General features: G+C 36.9%; 1 long non-coding RNA gene across 1 annotated transcript in view; it reads left to right on the top strand.

The window, feature by feature from the left end:
* Positions 1 to 24,490, top strand: part of LOC148125664 (uncharacterized) — a 36,003-nt gene extending 11,513 nt beyond the window's left edge. Inside the window, exon 3 of the long non-coding RNA XR_015744012.1 lies at positions 24,349 to 24,490. This is a non-coding gene — a long non-coding RNA (uncharacterized LOC148125664). The remainder of the gene's footprint in view (positions 1 to 24,348) is intronic.
* Positions 24,491 to 25,689: the final 1,199 nt, after the last annotated feature.

Raw genomic sequence — 25,689 nt, 5'->3', positions numbered from 1 at the left:
ATCGGTTCTCCAGAACTGGTCAGAACCTGCTGAATACCACCTCTGATCTAGTCCCATATCAGTTCGTCAATCTACACCAGAATGTGGTTTTACAGCTAATTCTTGATTCCTTATGCTTCTTTTGAGTGTGTGCATTGGTTTGTGAGGACCTGAGACCTTTTGAATAGCAATAGCAATAGCATTTAGACTTATTTGCCGCTTTGCAGTGCTTTACAGCCCTCTCTAAGAGATTTACAGAGTCAGCCTATTTCCCTCAACAATCTTGGTCCTCATTTTACCCACTTTGGAAGGATGGAAGGCTGAGTCAACCTTGAACCTGGTGAGATTTGATATGTCAAATTACAGGCAGCCAGCTCTCAGCAGAAGTAGCCTGCAGTACTCTAACCACTGTGCCACCATGAAACTGAAGAAAATATAGAAACTCATTCCAATATATCTCCCTAGTTACTAACATCGGGGAGCATTTGTTTGAGAATCAATTATAGATAAGATGCAGCTTTTTCTTCTCATCCATGCCATTTCTTACTACCCACATCCACTCCACTTAGAACACAAAGAAACTGTATCTACCCAGACCGCAATAATAGATTTATAGCAGTGTTTTTTCATATTTTTGGAGGAATTCTGAAGGTTGAACTCCACACTTCTTAAAGTTGCCAAGTATGAAAAACAGTGGTTTATATGATGCACTTGAAACCATAATATAATTTGTTTAGCTCTGACTTGAGTTTATATGTAAACCTGACCTAGTCATATAAACCAAAATTCCTGGCATAAGAGATGGGACACAAGCTTACCAAGCCTTAATCTATGAATCCACTCAGTAGGTTTTTAGGTTTTGTTAACTGAATTTCTTTTTTAGAATGAATATCATTCCCTTTAATTTTTGCTTTGAAAAATGCTAACTTACTGAATGTGAAATATAAATCCCTTTTTTCATTATTTGTGGATGGCTTACCTATCATTTTGAGAAGGTGCATTTACTTCCATTTATTTATCTATATAGCCTTTGTTGAAAATACTTTTAAAGCAGAGGAGAGAGCAGGAATAGTGGTGAACTCTTCTAGGTCAGGGGTGTCAAATTCACGGTGTCACAATATCACCATGTGATGTATCACAATTTTTTCACCCTTCGCTAAAATGGGAGTGGGCGTGGCCAGTGAGTGACACATCCAGCCCGCGGGCTACAAGTTTGACACCCCTGTCATGCATGATTTGGGCTATGCCTCCTGTTTCGGGGATTGTACAATAAAAACATCTCCAAGAAATGCAACTGTTCTGCAAATAAAGAGGCCAGCTAGAAATAATCTTGCTGGACCAGATCTAGATTCAACTAGCCAGCATTCCCTTTAACATGGTGATCCACCCAAATGCATCTAGATAACCTATAAATCCACAGTTGACTCAACTTTCTGGAGTCAACTGCATTCACACATTTTGCACTGAAAATATCATGTTTCTATTAACTAAGTTTGTTTTATTGTGGTTTTGAGGCAAGGACATATTTCAAAGTATAATATAAATGAACTTAATAAAACTATAATATAGTTAAAGGCTGAAATTATGTAAAATAGTTGATGTATCTCATTTTAATAAATCAATGTAAAAATTTAATTTGGAATTCCCCCAGCAACCTTAGCTGCAACAAAGAGAGGTTTTGCATTCTTCTGCCCTATGTGTGAAGGCGCAGGAAACATGAAAGTTCCCTTCCCATTCCCTGTCTTCTCTCCCCAGTCATCCATCCATCCATCTATCTCTCTATCTATCTATCTATCTATCTGTCTGTCTGTCTGTCTGTCTGTCTGTCTGTCTGTCTATCTATCTATCTATCTATCTATCTATCTATACACACACAGAGAGAGGGGGGAGGGGGGGAGGGAGGGAGGGAGGGAGAGAGAGACCATATACTACAGGACTTGATTCTGGTTGAGATATATCTTGGTAATTATTTGAAGCAGATATGTGATTGCAAGTTTGATTAGTAAAGAATGACACATTTCCTATAAAACAGAATAGGACAATTTTGCTGGTTGGGGGCTAAGTTGAACTTTTTTAAAACGATCAAATGTCTCATGTAAGGAGATGTGATGGGAATCTTTTATTTATTTGAGGGGGATATATTTTTAAAATCCTATTAAGCCTGTTCTGCTACAGTTATGCATTTTACGCTTCCAGATAGACCAAGCCTTGTTGCTGATTTTAAGCAGTAAAGGTAGGAGATGTTCTGGAGATCTAAAAAGGAATTTTGGGTGTTCATGAAACCCAGGACCATAAATAGCCTACTCTTGCAGTAACCACATGCCTTGTCAGTGTTGTCCCAATATACTTTTGGCTATAACTCAGAAGCAAAGCTCAGACAATTGTGCATTCAAGGAAATAGCGAGAGCAACAAGAGATGGCAGGAGACTGTATGGAATGCTTATGAGCACACACTGGGCTTTACAGTATAATAGATGAAAAACATCAGAGATCAACATAGATTCACAGGTTAACATGGACTCACAGGCTATGTGAATGAAGACAGAAGATTCTAGATTGATGATGGTGTAAATCCTCCTCCTCCTCCTCTAATTTTGTGAACTGTATTATTTTTACATAAAATATAGTGCACATATCCAGTAAGACTGATAGCAACAACATTTAAAGCTTCTTTCCTTATAACATCTAACTATAATTAATCATTCTTACATGACTGTTCCTTTTCAGTATATTTGATCAACAAGTTTCCTCCCAAATTTGTCTCTTATACCACCAAATGAAGGTCCTTTTATGCTGGTGAATTAATCACAAACATTGCTATGTCACTCAGACCACCAGCGTATCTTAATTATCATTGATACTGTGACCTATATATGCAATATTCTACCTTTTTCTCAGTGTGTGCTGTTGCCATAGAAATCTGTTATGGGAAATGTGGAACACTGGGTCTTTAACGCATTGCTAAGCCTCTGCCCCCTACATCCATGCCTTCTATAAATATTTTCTTTTGGTAAGAGAATAAAAATAAAGAAGGACTTGAAGCATTGTTTTAATAGAGGTAAGTTGAGATGTTCCCAGAAGAGTTTTTTTTTTTAAGTGTCTATTTTTCCTTTATTTTTTTTAAACTTTTTGCCTCTACCTTGAAACAAAAGACCACTTTCCAATGTCTTTTCGAACCACTTTCTGAAATCTGAATGTAGAATGCAACAGGACTACTAATGTGGTTGTGTCTACAATGGTAGTACAAATGAAACAAAATATAAATACTTCACAAAAAAGAAGCTATTTTATGCTGTTGCTCAATACTAAGAAATTAATAATTTTATTTATAAATATAATGAAATGTCCCACCCCTTTTTCATGGGAATATCTAGAATGGAGATTATCAAGAGGCTACTTCTGCCCAACTTTAATTCTTGTGAAAGTCCATGTTTATGTGTTCTATGAGTTTGCTTTTCTCAGAATTTTTTTTTCCTCCTTGCTAAATGACAGTAGAAAAATGTGACTGTTTAAATTGAGATGGCTGCTATTTGGTGTTTTTGCTCAAAAGGCCAATTACCAAATTTACCACATGGTTAATATTTTTGGAAGAGGGGTACAGTCATCTTGGGTGGGGACACGAATGAAGGACTCATTTGGACTTTGAATTAGGTGTCACAAGTCACAGTCTGGAGAAGTGAGAAGTAGATGAAAAATCAGATTTGCTTGACATGACTTAAATACAGTTTCTTCGTGTTTTTTTTTTATCTTAATACAATCCAAATTACAATTTAGTAGTCACTGTTAGAGAGTCCTAGGGAGGTTAGATTTTAGGGTTTTGTTTCCAAGGTCTTATCACTCTGAATTTTCAAGTTGTGCCCACCAGTTGTAGTGAGTACATATGTATGTTTACTAAGCTCAGCCGATAATTTTTTTCATGAAGAAAAAAAAAATGAAACTTTTGACTTTGGTTTTGTTGATTAGAAAGATTTGGTTTTATAGGAATGGCTAGTTATATATTAATGTGTAAAAGCAAAAAGTTGAGGTTGGAGTGTGTTTATCTTGTACTGTGCTAAGAAGAGCTGGAAGTCAATGCCCCCTTTCTTTCTTTTTTTCTCTTTCTCCTTGTATCTCACACCCCATTTTCCCTGTTCCCTTTCCTCCCCTTAATTTCCCATTTTTTTCTTCTCTTCTTTGTATTTTATATAATAAAATAAAAGCTTAATAAAGATTAATTTCAAAAAACATTCAGTCGGTGATGATCCAAAGTTTAACAGGAGTTGAACCAGGCAAAATGAAAGAAAAGAGAGAGAGAGAGGGAGAGAGGGAGGGAGAGGGAGAGGGAGAGGGAGAGGGAGAGGAAGATACAAGGAATTAGGCTTGAAAAGGGACAAGGCAGAGGAAAATCCTAAATAAAGAGGGGAATTCTTATTCAGAATAGATATTCTGATTTCATGGAGTGGATCAGGCAAATGCGATTGTTGAACAAGAAAAGATCCCTACAGTATAAAGAACAGTGATGAAAACAATGAGGAGGCAGAAGAAAAGACCTTATTAAGGATTGAAAAATGATATGATAAATAGGAGACTCTTGATCTAGCAGTGAGACATGACTCAAGAATGTATGCACAGCCACCTTCTCCGTCATGCTTACCCCATTGGGATGGATTATAAATTCCACAAGGCTTGTCTTGCTTGACCAGTGATCAGGAATTCTGGAAGAACACTATATTAGGGAAGAGAAAAATATGTGTTCAAATGAAAAATTCTATATGCGCTAGAACAAATTGATTGTGAAAGTTGTGTAAATATTTTTCTCAATTATTTTTTGATCATATTGGTAAAATATAAGTGCAACCAGACTTTTTGATTGTTCTATTGCCAGGTAGAGGTTCAAAGAATTTAACACTGCCATTTCATGGAAAATGTGTGGAAAACATTCAAAGCTGGCTGACTAGTTGACTTACCTTTGGAGTCTTTAATTGCAACAGCCGGTATTTTACTTGCTATCTTGTACTGATGCTCTCAAGTGTCTGACACTTGTTAGACTCCATGCAGACATTACAAAACTTTGGCACACCTCTTGCAAATCTTTTAGCTGTCACCACCAACTGATTCCCATCTTTTAAGAGCAGGAAGAATGAACTAAAGGGAATGCATTAAATGTCACTTTATTACCGTCGTCTTTGGAATGCTTTGCAACTATTCTTGTACACAATAGGTTCTGAAAAATGACTAAGCAGACTTTATGTTTTGGTTTTCAAATATAAAAATAAGAACAACATGTGGGATTGATCCATAGCTGTTGGAAGTCTGAAGCATCTCTCCGAAATGCACAAATAAGTTTCAAGATCTGTCTTGCATTTTTAACAATCAGATGTATTCAGACTTTGCAAAATGAGCTCTCACTCATCTCAATGCATCACAATGTTCATCACCCAATAATACTTTTATCCCTTTTCTTTACTTTGCAAGCATATAATTATAAATGTAGAAACCAAGGCATTACTTAAAATGTCATAAAGAATGGATTTGCATCAGTGTGATGTACTGAAGACGAACACACTTCCAAGTATTAGACACGCTAGCTTGCGATGCGCAGAACGAAAATCTAATTTATCTGGGTAGTGCACCAGATTGAGAACACCATGCAGAGGACAGAGTCTTTTAAGGCAAAAGACAAAATTTGGATACGTTCTCCTGTCCATGAAGCAGAAGTACATCCTATTTGTTTGCTGTTGATGATTTTGGCTAGATCATAACTGAGAAGAATGTGCTTGTTCTTCCTGAGAACATTCCCATTTAATAAAAGAAGAGACCCTCTGGACAAGATACACAGTTATTACTGTATATGAAAATGACTGATAATTGAGGCAATACTGGAGGCTGTATATTTCCATTATGACTACCAGTCACTGATAGCTTTAGGTCAATTAATTTTCTGCTCTTTTCTTTGGAATGCGATGAGAACTGGACCAAGGCCTAGCAATTGCCTTGAAAAAGGCATTGCTGAATTGCTGAAACAGAAAGGGGCATTACTGTCTTATAAACTGTTGTGCCATTACTGTTTGACCATGAATACAAGTCTAAGGACCTTAATACTGAAGAGCCTCAAGTTTTTCTTTACATGATCCTCTGTTGTGTTTTTTCTCCTAAGCTCTTCTCTGCATGCTGAGTGGCTAAAACATCTTCCATTCATGAAAAGAGGCATTGGGCCTAACCCTAACCCACATATGAAAATATAGTTAGAAAAATATTCAACTGTGCAGAAATGGATTGGCTAACATTAAAGATAAAGGATAAAGAAGATACAGAATACTTTTCAACATGGGATTTATTTTACCAATAGTTAGATAATAGAGAAAAAATTAGAAGTTGGAAGAATACTACTATGTAGAAGTAAATATTATTATTACTATTATTATGTATAAGTAAATTGATCCAGAAAATACACTGTTTACTAAGCACTTATGTATGTTAAAATGTGTGTGTATGTGTGTGTGTGTGAGTGTGCACCAGGTTTAAGCAGAAAGAGACACATATGCAGAAATGGGAGTGGGAAGAATTTGGAAAAGAGGCTGAAGTACTCCAAAATATGAGGCAGAAAAGCAGAAGGTATCTCAGTCTTGACAGGTTCATTGCTTATAAGTCATTCTCATATCTCTTGTAATGTGGACTCATCTCTGGCACATTTCTTGTTTGTTCCTTTATCTTGAGGGTTAGTGGAATGTGAAATCTCAAAAAAATCATAGAGGCAAACCATTTTAGAAAATTATAAATATATTATAAAATTATAACAGCAGTATCAAGAGGTGGTACTGGGATGACATTATTAGCTAACATGGTCTCAATTTACACATTTCCATATAATTCCTAAGAGGTAAGATTGTTAATAATATTTCCAATCACCATAAAATTCTGAACTATGAAGGCAACTGATTGTCTTTGATTGTCCAGGAAGATCTTTTCATCTACAGTATGAATTATGAATTTGATTTTTTCACGGATCATCTAGTTTTTGGTTGGGCTCATTAAATCGTTGTTTATTCTAACTATGGTTTGTTAAATAAGCTACCATGTCAACATTTAAACTCATGATATTCAGACTATAATGGCTGGATTCACATATCTAAACCCACACCCAGACCAGACATACGTTATAGCTTACCATGATGTCTGAATCCAGTCATTTTATGGAAAAACAATTACAGTATAGTTTGTGCTAGATCATTTTTATTGTTTTATCACCTGAGAGGGCTCCACTTTTTGCCTCATTCAGAATGGGCCTAAGGCTCATGTTAGCTGAGACTGGGTTCCATAACATTTAGAAAAGCAAATATGTCAAAAGACTTCATAAAATATTTAAACAAGCACATAAGGCAAAAATTATTGCAGTGCTCTAGTAGAGCAATAACTTCATTTTACTGATAATGTCCTGGGTATCTTTCGGATATTTCAAATAATAACCCGAGACCATTCCAAAATTTTAAGTCTTACCTGCCTTGTTAGTAGGAAGTATGGATGAGCATGCTCTGGTTTGTGGCTTATTATTTACCTGTAAAGGTATGAGAGTAAGAAGTGGTATTTAGCAGGTTCGGACCAGTTCTGAAGAACCGGTAGTGGAAATTTTGAGTAGTTCAGAGAACTGGCAAATACCACCTCTGACTGGCCCCCCACCTCTATTCTCTGCCTCCTGAATCCCAGCTGATCAGCTGGGTCTTCTTTTGTTGCCCTGCACAGGAGAATGGAGTTGGAAAGCAGGTTAGTGGGGTGGGGAGGGAATGGGATTTTGCAGTAACCTTCCCCCAGGAGTGGGGATGGAATGGAGGTTTTCAGTGTCCTTCCCCTGCCACACCCACCAAGCCATGCCCACAGAAACGGTAGTAATTTTTTTTGAATCTCACCACTGATGAGAGTCCAATTTCTTAAAATTCAGAGCTACAGTGATATGTATGGAAGAGCTTCCGTTGCACACGTCCCAAAGCTGTACGTGATGCTTTTCAATGTCATTTCAAGTTGAATTAAGAATTCTCTTGGAGAATGGATTGCATCTGTAGCAAGGTATATGGTATCAGTTTGAAAAGCTCCTTAAGAGGCCATAAATTTGACCAAGAGCTGTCAAGGAAACAGGATAACAAAACACAAATACCTCCTAGGATATCTTGAGGATTTTTTTAAAAAAAGAGTTAAGAGTCAGTCTTTCTTCCAATTTCAAACCACAGACGATTATTTTTTAGGAACAGGTCTATTTGTGATCTCGACATGCCTGCTTCAAGGCGGAGGCCAATTTAACTGTTTATCATAATAATGAATATAATATAATGAGACTATTATAATATAATATCCAATATAATGAGATATTATAATTGTTAAGCTATGGTTTCAAGCAAATTGAACAAGTGATGCTGGTGTTTCACAACAACACTGTGTCATAAAGTACTTTGATTATTTTTGATTATTTTAGAAGTTTGGAAGCTTTTGCAACATCTGTAAAAATTTCTGTTTATCCAGAATTAGTTCTCTTTTCACAGTTTTGCACTTCCCTCGTTGAAAAGCTTTTGCTTTTCTTCTGTGACAATATAATAGGATTTTTCCCTCTTTGTTGCTTTTATGTCCTTCAATGATGATATTTCATTTTTACCTTTCTAAATTGCATGTGGTTCTATTGGACTAATGTGCCTGTTGGGATATGGGCAGGAGTTGGGCTATTTAAACAAACAAACAAACAAACAAACAAACAAACAGCTAGCTAGCTAGCTTCTGGATATTTTACTCATCAATTCTCATAGTTCAAAATTTTATCCATAATAGTTGGGTAGAGAAATTTCAGGTGCTGCTATGTTATGAGTCAACCCAGTGGTGGGATTCTAATAATTTAACAACCAGTTCTATGTCCTAATGATTTCTTCCAACAACCAGTTCACCAAATTGCTCAGAAAGTTAACAATCAGTTCTCCCGAACTGGTGCGAAATGGTTGAATCCCACCACTGAGTCAACCTAAATGGATTTCTAGGTGAGATTTTAAATCAATAGCTTTCCTATAAGATTCTCTTACAGCAATAATTTTCCCTATATTTATTTCTATTAATATCTATTGCTTTTAGATATTATGGTTCAAATATCATAAACACCCAATTTGAAACTTATGTTCCCATTTTGAAATTTGTCTAGTCTGCACCTGACTTTCCACTGATATAAACAGATCCAGAACGTATACAGATTTTGAATAATACGATTGTCTCTTTCCTTTTCAAAAACAAAACAATAATCAGTTGCTGAATGCAATTTAATTATATCATATTTCACGGGTTGGATATTGAGACTGAAACAATGCATCTGGGCATGTCACTTTCCCGTTTACACAGAGATTTACCAACATGTCTGTTTCATCCAGTTTGATTGGAGCAATGATGGGAAAGGAATATAACATTTCTACCAGTCCTAGTGCAATTTTGAATATTTTTCTCATCTGCATAAGTAGTTAATCTTGTTTTGAATCATGCTAATTTCTTAGTTTAACATAATCTCTCTAACATTAAGTTCAACAGGCTAATTATATGCCATAAAAAGAAAAGAACATCCATTTATAATTATTGAGGTATATTCTTCAGTTTAGCAAATGCTGGTGGTTTAGGATCGGTCCAAAGAGTTTCAAAATATGTATGTAACTCCAAGCAAACCTGGGATTTTTTTGGAAGCGGGAGCAAGCTGAATATTGTGATACTGAATAATTCTATTTTTTTCCAACTCTTTTGATAGTTCTATGCTTGTAGCTCCTAGTGCTCCAATAATTACGTGCAAAACTTTCATTAGATTATTTGATAATTTCAATTATGTTCTAATATTTCACAGTCCCCTCCAATTTCCTTTGAGTTACATGGCTATTATTTGCCATTCCCACATCCGTAAGTAAAACTTGCTTTTCTTCAAGCACTATCATGTCCAGTATGTTGTGTTCTACAAGTTCAGCAACTTTTTTATATTATCATTCAGAAGCACCATTTTCAATATTATGCTTGTAACCAACATTTGCTCGTTAAATTCACAACTTTACATGAATTCCACTGTACTGTTTTTGAGACACTACCATGAGTTGACTCATCCTGGCAATTTTGTTACAGCTGTTTATTAAGTAATCAACAATGTCATATTTTTTTACATATTCTACATTTGTTGTTGCTTCCAGTCCCCCCCTGCCCCCTTATTTTTCACTTTTGTGGCCTTTGTTGCTAGTGCTTGTTTTTACGCTGAAGATTTTGTGCTGTTTTCTTCTTGATGGATCAAATTTGAAGCTCAACTTTCCTTCAGATTCTTTCAGATATTTATCTTTCCAGATTTTTTTTTCATGGTTATTCCCGTAGAATTTCATATGGCATCTTTGGTTCTGTCACATTCAAAATGTTTTCCTTGCAGACATTTATTAGCATTTTTGCTTTACCTGCTTTTATATAACCATTTAAGCCTCTAATTTCATCCTCCTGTATTTTTCACTTGCAATGAAATTTGACTAGCCAATTCTCCTTAGAAAATGTAACCGATCAATGTGACTTTTGATGTAATTTCCACTTTGGCATTTGATTTTTATTTTGGCTGTTTGCCTTCAATTTATAATACATTTTAATTGTTCCTACTTTTGGAAGATCATATGTGAACCTATTAGTGTTTTTGATTGTTATGTCATAATTGATTGGACAACCACATTTTCATTATGCAAAGTTTTATACTTTTTGAGTAGATTTCAAGGAGGCAATGTTTATCTTACAATTTATTTCATGCATTCTTTTACATTTCGCTCAATATTTGACAACCATAGTTCTGCTTTATTATTTTAAGCTCACTGTTCAACATAAAGATTGGTTGCATTCCATTGTATGTTTCTGTTAACGTGTTGTTCTATTGCTTTTGTAGGTCATTTTCTTTGTTGGTTTCAAATCTTTGTTTTCAGGATTTCCACGTTCCATTTTTTAAAAAGCACTGTTTCTGACTATGAAGTATCTCTGATCCATATGTTACTGTTCATCGATATTTGATATCAGAGCTGTTGTTTTTTGAATTTCATATATTCATTTCAGTCAATGGATTTTGGTCACAATAACAACTACTGTAAAGGCTATCAGGCCTGGGAGATGTGCAATACCATCAGTATAAACTTAATTTCCCTGAAAACAATTTAAGTTAATGACGTCCAATGGTGAAGTGTTCTTTTCTTTCTTCCTCCTTCAACTTTCTTTTGTCCTTCCTCATACCTTCCTCCTTCCTCTTTCAACAAACACATAGGTTACTCCAGGCAGCTTACAATATTTAAAAAATTTAATAATCCACCATATAATAAAACAGTTAAAAACCCTATCCCACCACCTCATACGTGCCTGAGCTTTAAGAAGAACATTGACTTAGTGTTCCTTCTTTGAATTATGGAGAGTTTTACCTGTGTCATTTCCCTCTTTTGCTTATCTCAATAGTTGGTCTGTATGAAATGAGTTCACTTCACCTCAGTACAAGATTTCAAACTGTGGAGGGGATGCTTCCTGTCTTGATGAAGTGCCTTGCTCCAAGGAGGTGGCATACTCCACTGTACTTCTTTGATTGGTAATATGTAGCCATGGTGAAGTTGCCTAGATTAGACATTTCATTTTGTGAAGGAGGCTTCTGCCCACATTTGTTGGCCATAACGAAGGGTTGTGCTAGCTCTTCTCCACTGATTAAAAGCAGGGCAGCAAGATGCATCTCAGAGCAGTTTCAAAGATCCTGCCTGCTCTTGAAGGGATTTGTACAATTCTACTAAATCAAGCGTTTTCTTTTCATGCTAAGATAGTCTGCAATAGTTTTCATCACCAATTTTTGCATATCCCTTCCCCTATTCTAACCCAAGATTAAAGGTAGGACAAAATATGGTGTCTGAGGAAAAACAAAAATAGTTGATTGTTTGCTTAACAAATTTTTGACTTATATTCTCTATATGTCTGGCCATTTAAGATTTTTTTATCATAAATTATATATATATGTTATATATATATATGTTATATATATGTTATAAATTATATATATATGTATGTATGTATGTATGTATGTACAATAAATAGAATAGAACAGAACAGACTAGAATAACAGAGTTGGAAGGGATCTTGGAGGTCTTCTAGTCCAACCCCCTGCTTAGGCAGGAAACCCTATACCATTTCAGACAAATGGTTGTCCAATCTCTTCTTAAAACTTCCAGTGTTGGAGCATTCACAACTTCTGGATGCAAGTTGTTCCACTGGTTAATTGTTCTAACTGTCAGGAAATTTTTTCTTACTTCTAGGTTGCTTTTCTCCTTGATTATTTTCCATTCATTGCTTCTTGTCCTGCTCTCAGGTGCTTTGGGGAATAGCTTGACTCCCTTCGTCCTTGTGGCAACCCCTGAGATATCGAAACACTGCTATCATGTCACTCCTAGTCCTTCTTTTCATCAAACTAGACATACCCAATTCCAGCAAATGTTCTTTAAATGTTTTAGCCTCCAATCCCCTAATCATCTTTGTTCCTCTTCTCTATACCCTTTCTAGAAATAGTGACCCTACCAGGCATGACACAGACCAGAGAAGGATGGCTTTTAAGGTCCTCCCACTGAGTTCTTCTTTGGTGCTGTAAACTTTTTCTTAACTTCTCTTACATGAGCATTTTTTTTTAAAAAAAAAGATGAAGTGCTTAATTCCTTCCCACCATTGTTTATCCACAGGCTGCTTGCCATACAATTAAATAAGGTTCCCAGCTTGCCCAAAACCAGTTGGGAATTTGGAGAAAAAAAGAAGAAACCCGTTTGATTACTTCTTGCAATGTTGCCTGGCTATTTCAGCCTTTGATAGTATTGTGTTTTGTTTCTTTTTGTTTTTCTCCCTATTAAAAATCTCTCCTTTTTTTGGTGAAGGTACTTTGGCTATTCTGGAGTAAATTTTTTGTCAGTGGTACTTGTCCATAGTGCTTCTGATACCCATAAGGGTATTAAAGATGAGAAATGTTATTTTTCAGCAACAGTACCAATGCTTTGCTATTAATGTTGCAAATGGTGGATTCTTAATGTTGCAAATGGCACCACCTGTGTACCAAGCATTAATCTTTTCTGAATCTTGTAATGAAAGTTACATACACAAAAATATTAAAAAAATAGGAGCTTACATTACATTTTATTGCATTATATAAGGGGATTTGCATCATAAAACCCTGCAAGCAGGATAAAATAAAATCACATGTTGAGAATCAAAGCAGAGAAATGCTACTGTAAATAAAATTTATTTCAGTTAACTTTCGCCCGTTGCTCATCTCCCTGCTCTGATCCTTTAATGTGTGATTTTTTTTAATGTGGGCTTTTGTAAGAGCAACAGCAATGGCACTTAAATTTATCCCTAGTATTTTGAAGGACTTTCTGAGCAGTTTACAAAAATCAGCATATTTTCCCCAACAATCTGGGTTCTTGGAAGGATGTAAGGCTGAGTCAACCTTGAGCCCATTAAGATCAAACTCTTGGCTATGGACAGAGTTAGCTTGCACTACTGCATTTTACTTACTGTGCCACTAGAGTAATACTGTAGAATTCATCCTTATAAGGGAAGGGAAGTAAGGGAAGTTGATTTTTACTCTTGGTGACCTGATGTCCATGGTCATCTAGTTTTCTTGACAATAATAAAACAGTAGTTTGTCATTGATAAGATGATTTTGCTGAATTTTAACTTATAGTTCTGAAGGGTTCTGATCTAACTGGATCCAAATGGTCTTAATTTTTGACGTCAGTTAAGATTAGCTCAGTGTTGCCACCATATACGTCAACAGTCAACTAAATTAGGAAAACATGACCTGGACGACATTGTACATTTTGTAACATTAAGCATTTTTTTTTAATATTAGAATTTTTTTAAAAAAATTAAATATTATTTTTTAAAAAAAATGCTTTACTGGAATACCAGCCAATTAAAGTGGAAAATGAACCAAGACAGGATTTTTAGTAATTTACCTGTTTCTTTTCCACTGCCACATTTTGTTCAAGGTCTCAACAGGGGAGCCATAATGGTGACTATTCCAGCCTCTTTCCTGTACATGATCCCTAGGGATCTCTGTAACCAACACCACACCAGAGACAACACAGATTTCCTATCAGTCTCTACCACTTCATTTCTAAATTCCTTCCAAATTCTTGGCTATTCTAACTAGTGCTTGTGACAAGCCTGCTTATTTGGTTTCTCTGATTTCTTTCTATCAGCTTTTCCTTGACACCTCAGTAGCTATCAGTAAGTGTATTTTTAAAAGAAGGGGGAAGGATACAAATGTCCCCGTCACGGCCTCTGCTCGAGGTAATAATGCAAATAATCTCTTGTTCATTGTTGCAATTTCTTAATCATCTTTCTGGTGTTAGCAGCCCTGGAAGTTCTAAGGTCATTAGAAGACTGTGGGAAATGGGGCGTTTTGTTGTGTCTCAAGAGCCTAACAAAAAACTAAGTGAAATATAACCTCTGAGGACTAGCTCCCATGATACCACTGCCTCAAGTGGGGCCTATTGGCATCAAAGCAAGTAGATGTTTCTGCATTTCAGCTAAAGAGAAACAGAGTGATATTTTTAAAAAATAAACAATAGTTTATCTAAATGGGAAAAATAGTCGTTGATGGAAATGAGAACTATGGAGGGTAAATTGCAACATCAGTTAGAGGCAGGGACACACACACACACACACACACACACACACATATGTGTGTGTGTGTGTATGTATTTGTATATGTGTGTGTGTGTGTATTTGTATATATGTGTGTGTGCGTGTGTGTGTGTGTGTACATATGTGTGTACACATATGTGTGTGTGTGTGTATGTATTTGTATATATGTGTGTGTGTGTATGTATTTGTATATATGTGTGTGTGCGTGTGTGTGTATGTATTTGTATATATGTGTGTGTGCGTGTGTGTGTGTGTGTGTGTGTGTGTGTTTTCTGAGGTTCTCGCGAGTATTTGTATGTGGATCTTTGATTGTTCGGGTTTTCTCCCACGTAAGATTTGAAGTACTTCAAATCTTACACGGGAGAAAAACCGAACAACCAAAGATAGATAGATAGATAGATAGATAGATAGATACATACATACATACATACATACATATATACATACATACATACATATACATATACATACATATACATACATGCATACACACAGACACACACAAACACAGAAGGAACATTGAAGGTCTTCTAGTCCTTCTCAGGCAGGAAACCTTGTACTATTTCAGACAAATGACTGTCCAATCTCTTCTTAAAAACTTCCAAGGTTGAAGCATCTACAACTTCTGGAAGCAAGTCGTTCCACTGATTAATTGTTCTATCAGAAAATTTCTCCTTAGTTCTAGCCTGGTTCTCTCCTTGATTAATTTCCATCCATTGCTTCTTGTTCTGTCTTCAGATGCTTTGGAAAATAGGTTGACACCCTCTTCTTTGTGGAAAACCCCTTAGATATTGGAACACTGCTACAATGTCACCCCTTAGTCCTCTTTCTCATTAAACTAGACAATTCCAGAAACTGTTCTTTATATGTTTTAGCCTCCAGATGTTACACATAACATCTAGTCTGAAGCCACTTTAAATGGAAGCCCATAGAGAATCTGCTCAATATGGCTATGTAGAGAAAAAGTGCTACAGAGGGCTGATAGAAGTTTGCAGGATACTTGTGGAATCTTTTTTTTAAAAAACGGTTACTGTTCTCCTTTCTGTTTTAGAAAGTCACTAATTTAGCTTTCAACCAAATGAAGGAGTTGTGCGTCTATGTGTATTTCTACTTCTGCTATGTTGCAATTCCCTGGCTTTGTCCCAGAGGCCTCTTTTGTTACCCGGACATTCACTTTTATGGCTCTAATGATGCATTCAGTGCAGGCGAAAGCTGTCAGAGTGACATTAAAAGGGAGGCCTCTGTCAATCTGTGTGCTAAATTTAACCTGACACTGTCAGCTGAGGGTTGGAATTTGAGCCTTAGTGACAAGAAAATAAACCGGAGTCCTCACTTGTGATCATTCTTCCTAGCTACACAAACACTTGTAAGTCATTGTTTCTTCTCCTCCCATGGGATTGGTTGAAGGGGAGGAGGAAGTATAGAGAGGTAACACCAGCAATTATAACCTTCTCCTTTAATGCTTTTACACATTATTAAGGTGGGTTAATAATGATCATAATCATCACCAGACATTTTGCAAAAGGAAGCTTCACTTGGAACAGCTTGCATCCTATAACAATAAATTTAATATTAAACCAGAACATCCTTGGGTCCTTGGGAAAGATTCTGTAGGTCAGGGGTGTCAAACTTACATCGTCTGGGTGGCATCACGTGACATATCATGACTTTCCCCCTCCCTTCACTAAACTGGGCATGGGCGTGGCCAGCACATGATGCATCCAGCCCACGGGCCGCAAGTTTGACAGCCCTGCTGTAGGTGGACAAAAATGCCAAATCCAGTCTAAACATCTGGTTGATTGTGTAACCAACCATAGTAAATCAGCAAGATATATAAAGGCATTCTGTTCAGGTCTTATTGCAATGAATATTTGCTGTTTTTCAAGTAATTTGCCTAGTTTATCTATTAGGAATAGACTTAGAAGACCTTTAAAAAAAAATATTTTTTGACATGAACAAAGAAATTCCTTCAGGAAGGATGCCCATAATTTTATCTCTTTCATTACCTCAAGGGTATCAACAGGCAACCAAATGTAGGTTTGAAACAATCCCTAGAAAATAGATCAGGGCTTGATTTAATATCTTTGGCAAGCATGAATTATGTTAAGGTCACACATGCAATTAACCAATTCTTGCATCCATTTTTTATTTTGTGTATGTATGCTTGTGTGTAAGCACACTGCTAGTTTTGATAAAAGTGGATGGTTATGAACCTTTGTGGCTATGCTGCTAAGACTAATTAAAACTGCAATTTTATTCTTTAAATTCTCCTTTAAATAAAATAACACTTCAGGCGCCCTCCTATTCTAATTTTGTGGAATGCATTTGTGTGTGTGTGTGTGTGTGTGTGTGTGTATGTTTTCGTAGATTTTCATGGGTACAGGTATGTAGGGGTGTGTGTGTGTGTGTGTATGTTTTTGTAGATTTTCACGGGTACAGGTATGTAGGTCTTGGCGTGTTTGGGTCTTTTCCTGTGTAAGATTGCGAGTATCTTGGCAACATTTCGATGAGGTCCCACTCACTATCTTCAGGCTGGTGCTTTCGGCTTCATGTTTGTGCGAGCAAAGCGTTGACAGCACAGGGGGCTGATAGACACACAGCCAATACCTCAGCCACACATGTTCTTATGAAAAAGCCAGCCAATCTGCAAACATCAACTCCATCAACCAATCAAGAAATGACAACACAGCCAACCTCCCCACCAGTATATATAGGGAGACGGCATCTCCGATCACGCTTTGCTCACACAAGCAGGAAGCCGAAAGCACAAGCCTGAAGATGGTGAGTGGGACCTCATCGAAACGTTGCCAAGATGATCACAACCTTACATGGGAAAAGACCCGAACACGCCAAGACCTGCATACCTGTACCCGTGAAAATCTACGAAAACAAATATATACATATACATATACACATACGTACGTACGTACGTACATACATACATACATACATACATACATATCTGTTTTATAGTTCGTAGGGCAGAAAGGCAGAGAAGGAATTTAAAAATCTTTTTCCTCCTATCCCCATGGAGAATTGCTTTGCTCTTGTCAAAATTCACAGGATCTCAGTGAAATGGAAACTTGGAAGAGAATGTTTTGGCATATTATTTCCAGTCCTTTGGACTTCCCTCTGGGTCTTTACCTTGTCAAAAGACTAGTCTGCAGCTTCAGAGCCTTTGCAGAAATGTAAGAATATAAACTCCAGCAAGGACATTTGAAAGAGTATAACCAATCCCTTTTGCAGAATGTCAAATCTATTACAAAAGAATTCAGAAAGCATCCGTACAGAAAATCAAACTATTGGTCTCCTTAGCTCAGTAAGTACCATCAGTTATTTTTTTTATTAGCGGTGGCTTTCCAGAGTTTCGGAAAATATTTTTTTAAAAAATCCTAACCTTGCCTAGAAATACTGGGAACTAAATCTGGAACCTTTCCCTTTAAGCATGTGCTCTACACCTGAACTAGGTATAAGAGAGTTACAGCTACTTGTTGCTGTGCCAAAATCTCTAAATAAGCAAACAGATTTAATAAATAAATAATCTCCAGTGCTAGAAAAATTCTAGTTGGTCTAAAATCTCTGAGAACTTTCCAAGTGGCCAATCTGATTACCTGAACTTGTAGTCCAATGGATATTCTGGACATTGGACACTTCTATTGAAATGTATACTGCCAAGTTTCTAAGCGAGGAGCAAAGCTGTGAAATTCATCCATAATTGAGGAGAGTTTCAAAAGTTGTGTCTTGGAGTTTAAACTTCCAAATTCACCCAGCCTTGTTTCCATGATTAATGCACTAAGATACTGATGCGACACCCATTCCTCACTCCAAATTCTCCATGTAGATACTCAGACGCTGTTACAAGTTTATGTTCCTTTGGTTCATTGCTGTATTTTTCTGCTTGATATTATCAAGAATTACACTGAACATGCAAAAATCCTCCACCAACATTGGTATGATACCACCCAACATCATTTTTAGGAGTACTTGCTTGTATACTTGTGTGCATCATACAACCCCATGAAAAGAGATATTTTCTTCAGCTTATTTTTGATTATTTTCCTCAAAAATTGGATGGAAATTATTTAAAAGTCTCAAAATGTCAGGGGACAAGATAAGTTAAATTGGCATCTTTTCCTATATATGGCAATAGTACTTAGACTTATAGACAGCTTCATAGTGCTTTACAGCCCTCTCTAAGTGGTTTACGGAGTCAGCATGTTGCCCCCAAACAATCTGAATCCTCATTTTACCAACTTTGGATGGATGGAAAGCTGACTCAACCTTGAACCTGTCAGGATCGAACTCTTGGCAGTGAACAGTGAGTTAACCTGCAATACTGCCATTACAGCTCTTGCGTGTGGGAGACACTAAGTATCTCTTTATTTTATTTCTTGTATATTCAAGTGAATTGGAGATGGATGAGTTAGAACAGGGGCCCCCAAACTTGGCTTGTTTAAGATTTGTGGACTTCAACTCCCAGAATTCTCCAGCCAGCATGTACTACTTTTATTTAAAGTATTTTTTTTTAATATTGCCTTTCTGATAATAATCAAAATGGTATACAGGAATTCAAATACATTAGAGCAACATTTCCACAACAAAAAATTTAAAACAATAATACTCATTAAAGTAGCATTTAAAAACCACTAAAAGGTATTTTAAAACCGCATTTTAACATTCTAATTAAAAATAATCTAAATTGAAAGTAGACTGTTTCTTAAAGTAGAACAGTTGGGGACTAATCACAGTTCCCAAAGGAAAGTGCTTTACTGTTTGGCAGCCACACAAAGGAAGTAGCTTTCTCAGGTGTCCTGCAAATGGTCCGTCATCCTATGTGTGGTGTCTTCAAAAGGTTTTGTCTCTAATCTTAATTATCAGGTAGCTGTATTGAGACTATGATCTCTGACAAAGCCAGATTCCAGATAATTTGAATCTTCCTCCATAGTTGAATTGGCTCCAAATAAAAATTAGCAACCAGTACAAATAATACAATAAGTGTTGGTTAGCAACCCTATTTATCTTGTTTTATTTATTTATTTCATCAATGCCTACAGCAAAATATATTTTAATTTTGCACCAATTGAAGCTTCTAATTCTTACATCTAGGTGTCATTTAGACAAGATGGTTGAGATATTAGATAAACTTAAGAAATGCCTTAAATGACATTCAACTGTGCAAGAATACTTTTTCTGACAGCTACATCTGAAATTCTGGGGCAGTGTGGGAAGAATGGTTCCGACAATGCAATCATGAGACTTGAGTGAGGTTTCTGCCTATCTGTAAAATTCCTGTCTGGATTAATTGTAAACTCAATTGCTCTTATCCCATCCATCTTTTAACCCAAGGCACCATTCATGGGTAATTCATTGATATATTGTGAAATTTTACCTTTATTTTAATGTTTTCACTTTTAATATTTCCATGTGCTAGTGCTACTTCTTGAAGTGTTCTGACCTAGGCTTCACAAAAATCATGAAACAGACTCCTTGTCCTGACAAAACCCCTTTTTATTAGGTTAATGTGAATTCCCATCATTCACATCCAGCAAAGTCCCAGCAAACAGTCTTTCAAGGGTGAATTACAACCACAGACCTTATCAGGCTTGGAGAGTTGCCAGGCCGGTTGCTTCCAAGTGCAACACTGTACAAGAAAATACTTGGCAAGGAATCTCTGAGAGTCATGAACAAATCTTCACAAACCCACTCCCCTTTCCTCCTCTTTATTCCCTATGGGAGGGGCCATTCAGGGGTGGGATCTGACTGGTGTAACTACTGGTTCGGTGATTTTACATTGTATATGCGCATGTATCTTCCAATTTACTTTCCTCTATTATCCAGTTATCTTGTTGGAGAGCTACTGTTCAATGCAGTTAGAGGACCAAAATAAAAAACGTTGGTTTAGTATAGTCAACTGAATAATTTTCGTTCCCGGTGCATTGGTGGGCTGCTGGATGGTCAGCGAAATTCGGGTGAACCCCTTGCTGTGATCTCTGGCTGGGCTCATCTACCTGCCCTTGTGCTATCTTTCCCTAAATAACTAACTTTTCCCATGCCCAGGCTGCCCAGGTGAGTTCCGCGCCACCCTGCTGTACTCACCTCTGTCCTGGTACCACATACAACTGTTGAAAGTTCTAATCCAAATACTGATAATTGTTGAACCATTTTCTAATCAAAGAGGTAAAATCTATGGCCACCACTAATGCCTCATATGTCTGCTTCGCTTTCAGTTGCTTTAAATAGAAGATAGTCCAGGATTACAAATATTCTACTAGGACCAATGAAATATCCTATTAGTAAACCTTTATCGAATTTTACACTTCAGTGAAGTCTTTTACAGCTCAGTGCTAAAAATTCTGTGTAGAATTCTAGTAGAATAGAAACATCCTGTACTTTTTAGAAATAACATGCTGGGCAGAGAGCTAGTTAGGGTTTTTTTTTTTTTTTTTTTGTTAAATCAAGCAGCTAAAATATTGAGAATTAGAAAAGGATGTTCAAACCGAGTAATTTATTATCTGAAATGTCTGTCTATGCATTCCCATCCTTGTGCATTTATATTTGTCTTGGACAAATTACTGATCTCAACAGTGAAAAATGACTTAATTTTTCAGACCTTTCTGAGAGGAATGGATTATATACTTATAGATATGCTACTTTTGTGACTGGCAAAGGTTAACTATTTACCTTCAGGGAAAGGAGGAAAATAAGAATCGGCAAATGGTTCGTGAACATCTTTGGCTTGATTCATACATATTATCTATGTATTTATTTATAATATTTATATGCCACACACTCCTGTCAAAGCCAATTAAGATGAACTAGGATGAATATTCAATTGTGCTGAAAATTTGGCTTTTGGCACTGAACCATGGTGGTGCAGTACCTAGAATGCAGTATTACAGGCTAATTCTACCAACTGCCAGGAGTTCGATTCTGACCGGCTAAAGGTTGACTCAACTTTTCAGCCTTCCAAAGTCAGTAAAATGAGGACCCAAATTGTTGAGAGACATATGCTGACTCTGTAAACTGCTTAGAGAGGGCAGGAAAGCACTATGAAGTAGTATATAAGTCTAAGTGCTATTGCTATTTTCTAGTATAAATTTTACTTCTCCAAATTTCAGCCATTTTACTAAGGTTATCCTGTTAAGGAAACAGACTGGATGTTCTCCAAACTTTCCTCATTGACTAGTATAAACCTTAATTATTTTCTTAATTGCCTTTTAAAAAAATATCCTTTCTTCTTTCACTTTTAAGAAGAGAGAAAGGGTTATGCTGACAGAGTGCTTTCTTCCACTCAAACAAATTCAGTATAGAAATATTTTTGGGTGGTGTGAGGGGGGACTCAAAGACCCATTGAGGTTCAGCCAGTACTAGATCCTGAACTGAGTTTACCTTTTAACTGTTGCCAATCTTCTTGGCAGAAAATGTTAACACAAAAATCTTCAGGGCCAGATTAATTACATCTAGGTTACTGAAGCTGGCCAAACAACGACTTTGAGGACTGCTGAAATGCCAGACCATTAATGGAAAGCAAATCTTTTCCTTATGTTGAGAAATAAAAAGGCGAATCCAGAGAAAAATCTACCAGTCTAACACCGATGCCTGAGAAAGTTCTAGAGAAGAACATAAAGAGATTGATCTTTAAACTCCTTAAAACAATGTAATATAGCCAGTGGTTAAGGTATTAGGCCAGAAACTGAGAGACCATGAGAACTAGTCCCACCTGGGAAGAAACATGAGCTTGGACAGGTCACTTTTCTTTTGGTCCTAGGAAAAAGGCAATGCCAAATCACTTCTGGGGAAAAAAAAACTTGCCAAGAAAACCACAGGGACTTCTCCAAGCAGCCTCTTAGAATCAGACATGATTGAACAGAAGGAAAAAGACATCACAAATGGAGATTAACTTTATCTCATGTTCTGACTAGCCAGCCTTTTTAGTGGATGTGGCGATTAGAATTGAATAGAATAGAAATAAGAGAGTTGGAAGGACCTTGGGGGTCTTCTAGTCCAACCCTCTGCCTAGGCAGGAAACCCTACACCACTTCAGACAAATGGCTATCCAATCTCTTCTTAAAAACTTCCAGTGTTGGAGAATCTACAACTTTTGGAGGCAAGTATTTTCACTGAATAATTGTTCTAACCGTCAGGAAATTTCTCCTGAGTTCTAGGTTGCTTCTCTCCTTGATTAGTTTCCACCCATTGCTTCTTATCCTGTCCTCAGATGTTTTGGAGAATAGCTTGACTCCCTCTTTTTTATGGCAGTTCCTGAGATATTGGAACACTGCTATCATGTCTCCTCTAGTCCTTCTTTTCATTAGACTAGACATACCCAATTCCAGCAAATGTTCTTTAAATGTTTTAGCCTCCAATCCCCTAATCATCTTTGTTGCTTTCCCTAATCAACTTTGTTGTTGCTGGTAGTTTGATTTTAGAAAAGTATTTTACAAAGAATTCCATGATATTTTTGGTAAGTAAGCCATGTAAGAATTGACTGGAGAATCTAGCAATTAAGCAAATGCCTAGCTGACTTGATTCCTCATCAGATTAAAGGGAGGTGTTTAACAATTAATTAAATGTATACGCCACCTATCTCACCAATAATGTGCTTCTAGTATTGACTGGGTATCACTGATATTGGACCTGGACTTTCTGCTCCAACATTTTCATTAATGACTTGGATAAACAGATAAAGATGTTAAAGTTGAAACATTGTGCATTCAAAATGCCACCTTCCAAATTTGAAATGGATTGTTCTGATTTTGATTGAAGTGTTTTGCGCTTGAACTCCTGGGGGTCATAGTGAGCAGGGGTATTAGGCAAAGTGGGGGAGGGGGAAACCCCAGGATTTTCTAAATGATAAATTTCTGATTTGGAGAAGGATTGTTTTTGCCCCCCAAATATGTTAATTCTATTTTAGAGCTTTTACAATCCATTACTCCATCAAAATAGCAAGGAACTGTATCTCCCTGTGGTCAGAGATAGTTCTGGAGAAGGGAGTTAAGAAAAAGGAGTTTAAGCACCATAAAGTTGACCTGGAATTGAGCTTTGTTGTAGGAACTGAAAAAGACAGTCAGGAGTTGTGGTATGAAGGCCAGTGATCTAGAAAGCTGATTGGGATTATTCCCCTTCCCTCAACCTATAGATTCAGAGGCTATTTGTTTTACAGACATCTTAGTTGGTGTCTCAACTAATAAAGGTAAATATTTCCTTGTCAGTTATGTCTGACTCTAGGGCTCAGGGCTCATCTCTGTTTCTCAGCCATGGGAGCTCGCATTTTCTGAAAACAATTTCGGTGGTCATGTGGCCAGCATAACTATATATCAAAGGTTCACGGAATACTGTTACCTTCCCACCAAAGTGGTACCTATTAATCTATTTGCATTTGCATGCATTCAAACTGCAGGAGCTGGGGCAAGTAACAGGAGGAGGTCACCTTGTTATGCAGCACTTGGGTTTCAAACCCTGGCTATCGTCTTTCAAACTGCTGAGACATTTCACCCCATCACAACCAATACAAACATTTAAAAAGTGCAAAATCCAATATCCCCATCTATCTTCAGTCAACCTCCTATTGAATACAATTATTGCACAGAGACTGCATGCTTTTTATTGGGCCAGTGGATTGAGCAAGAATCTCCATTTCTTCAAAGAATTGTTGCAGCTTCTCGAACACATACATACACATACAGTTATGTGTTTTCTGTGCTACAGATGAATGCTTCAGGAGAACTGATGGTGCCACGATGCAGAAGAGATGTGTGGCCTTCATTCCTCAAGTCCGTTTAGAAAGATGCCAGTGTTTGTATCTGTAGAAGAGGAGAAGATCACTGAATCCAACTCTCCAAAGGCAAGTGAGATGAGATGAATAAAGATCAAATGCAATCCTGATTTCCTGAATTATTGCTGCTTTTCTTTGGTCATTAGGTCATGCTACTGTAGCTTTAATGGTGGGTTCACAGTGAACACATAGGAGATCCCAGGTGTCTTTCTTCTTCTGGCTTTGAAGAACCACCTTATCCCAGGAGAGATACTGTTTTCTTTCTTTGTGTCATATTATTTCTTAGAGCCCAAGAAAAAAGGGAAAGGTTGGATGAGAAGGGCTTGGTTTTGAAGATGAAGAATAAATAAAAGGAACAGCTACAACAAAGATGGAAATAACTTATTTTGATAGCCTTTCTTTTTCTTTCCATAGGCTGCCCTTTTAGTTGTTTGGGATTTGTTTGCTGAAAAACAAGAGTTTCTGTGCTATTAAAAGAATACCCCCTCTGCACTGCAGCATTATTGCTGTTGTTTGATCATGGAATGCTGAGCAAACTTACTGCGCAGAGCACATGGACTTGCCTTCAGGAGAAACTCTCCTCTTTAATTTAATTCTTTGCTCCTGCACACACAGACACAATGTGCCAGAAGCTTGCCTGTGTTCAGACAGGATTTGAAGTGCCAAGGCAAAGCTGTGGCAGACAGTGATAAACAAGTCAAGTTCTTTTGTTGGTCCAGTTTGATGGTCTGTCTGATTTAGAAAGCTTGCATTATCACACAAGCCAATGTTCTTGGTCTGTCTTCTGCCTTGTTGCCTTTCATCGGCCATAACTCATGGACGGTGCATTATAGAAACCTGCAAGTTACTCACATGTAATCAAGGTCTTTTTAAGAGCTAGGAGCAGAAAGTTGATTTCAATGTCAATCTAACCTCCCCTCCTCCCCCTTCATTTTTTTTTCCATTTTATGGCAGAAAAAGAGCCTGGGAATTATATTTTAATTTGATGATTTTATTGACTTGAAAAAGTCATTCATCTGGGCATTTCAAAAATGGATCCAATTTTGGATGCCCTTCCACCATCCATGTTAGGAGCCTCTGGCAATTTCCTCTTCTTAAAAACACGGCTGGGTGTAGGTGCAAAAAATAATGTTAGGTTCTTTGGAGAGGTAATTATTGTGAGGAATTTATTTTTAATGTGGCTTTCCAATCTCTGACAGCTCCATATGTTTGTTTCACCATGGTAAAAATTAATGATGCCTGCTTTGTTTCTAAAAGTCCTTTTTTACTTCAGT

This window comes from Pseudonaja textilis, chromosome 5, assembly GCF_049901715.1.
Source record: "Pseudonaja textilis isolate UNSWEBS1 chromosome 5, rPseTex1.2, whole genome shotgun sequence".
NCBI classification, from domain to species: Eukaryota; Metazoa; Chordata; class Lepidosauria; order Squamata; family Elapidae; genus Pseudonaja; species Pseudonaja textilis.
The sequence above is the reverse complement of the archived record's forward strand: the minus strand, read 5'-3'. Positions and strand labels throughout refer to the sequence as shown.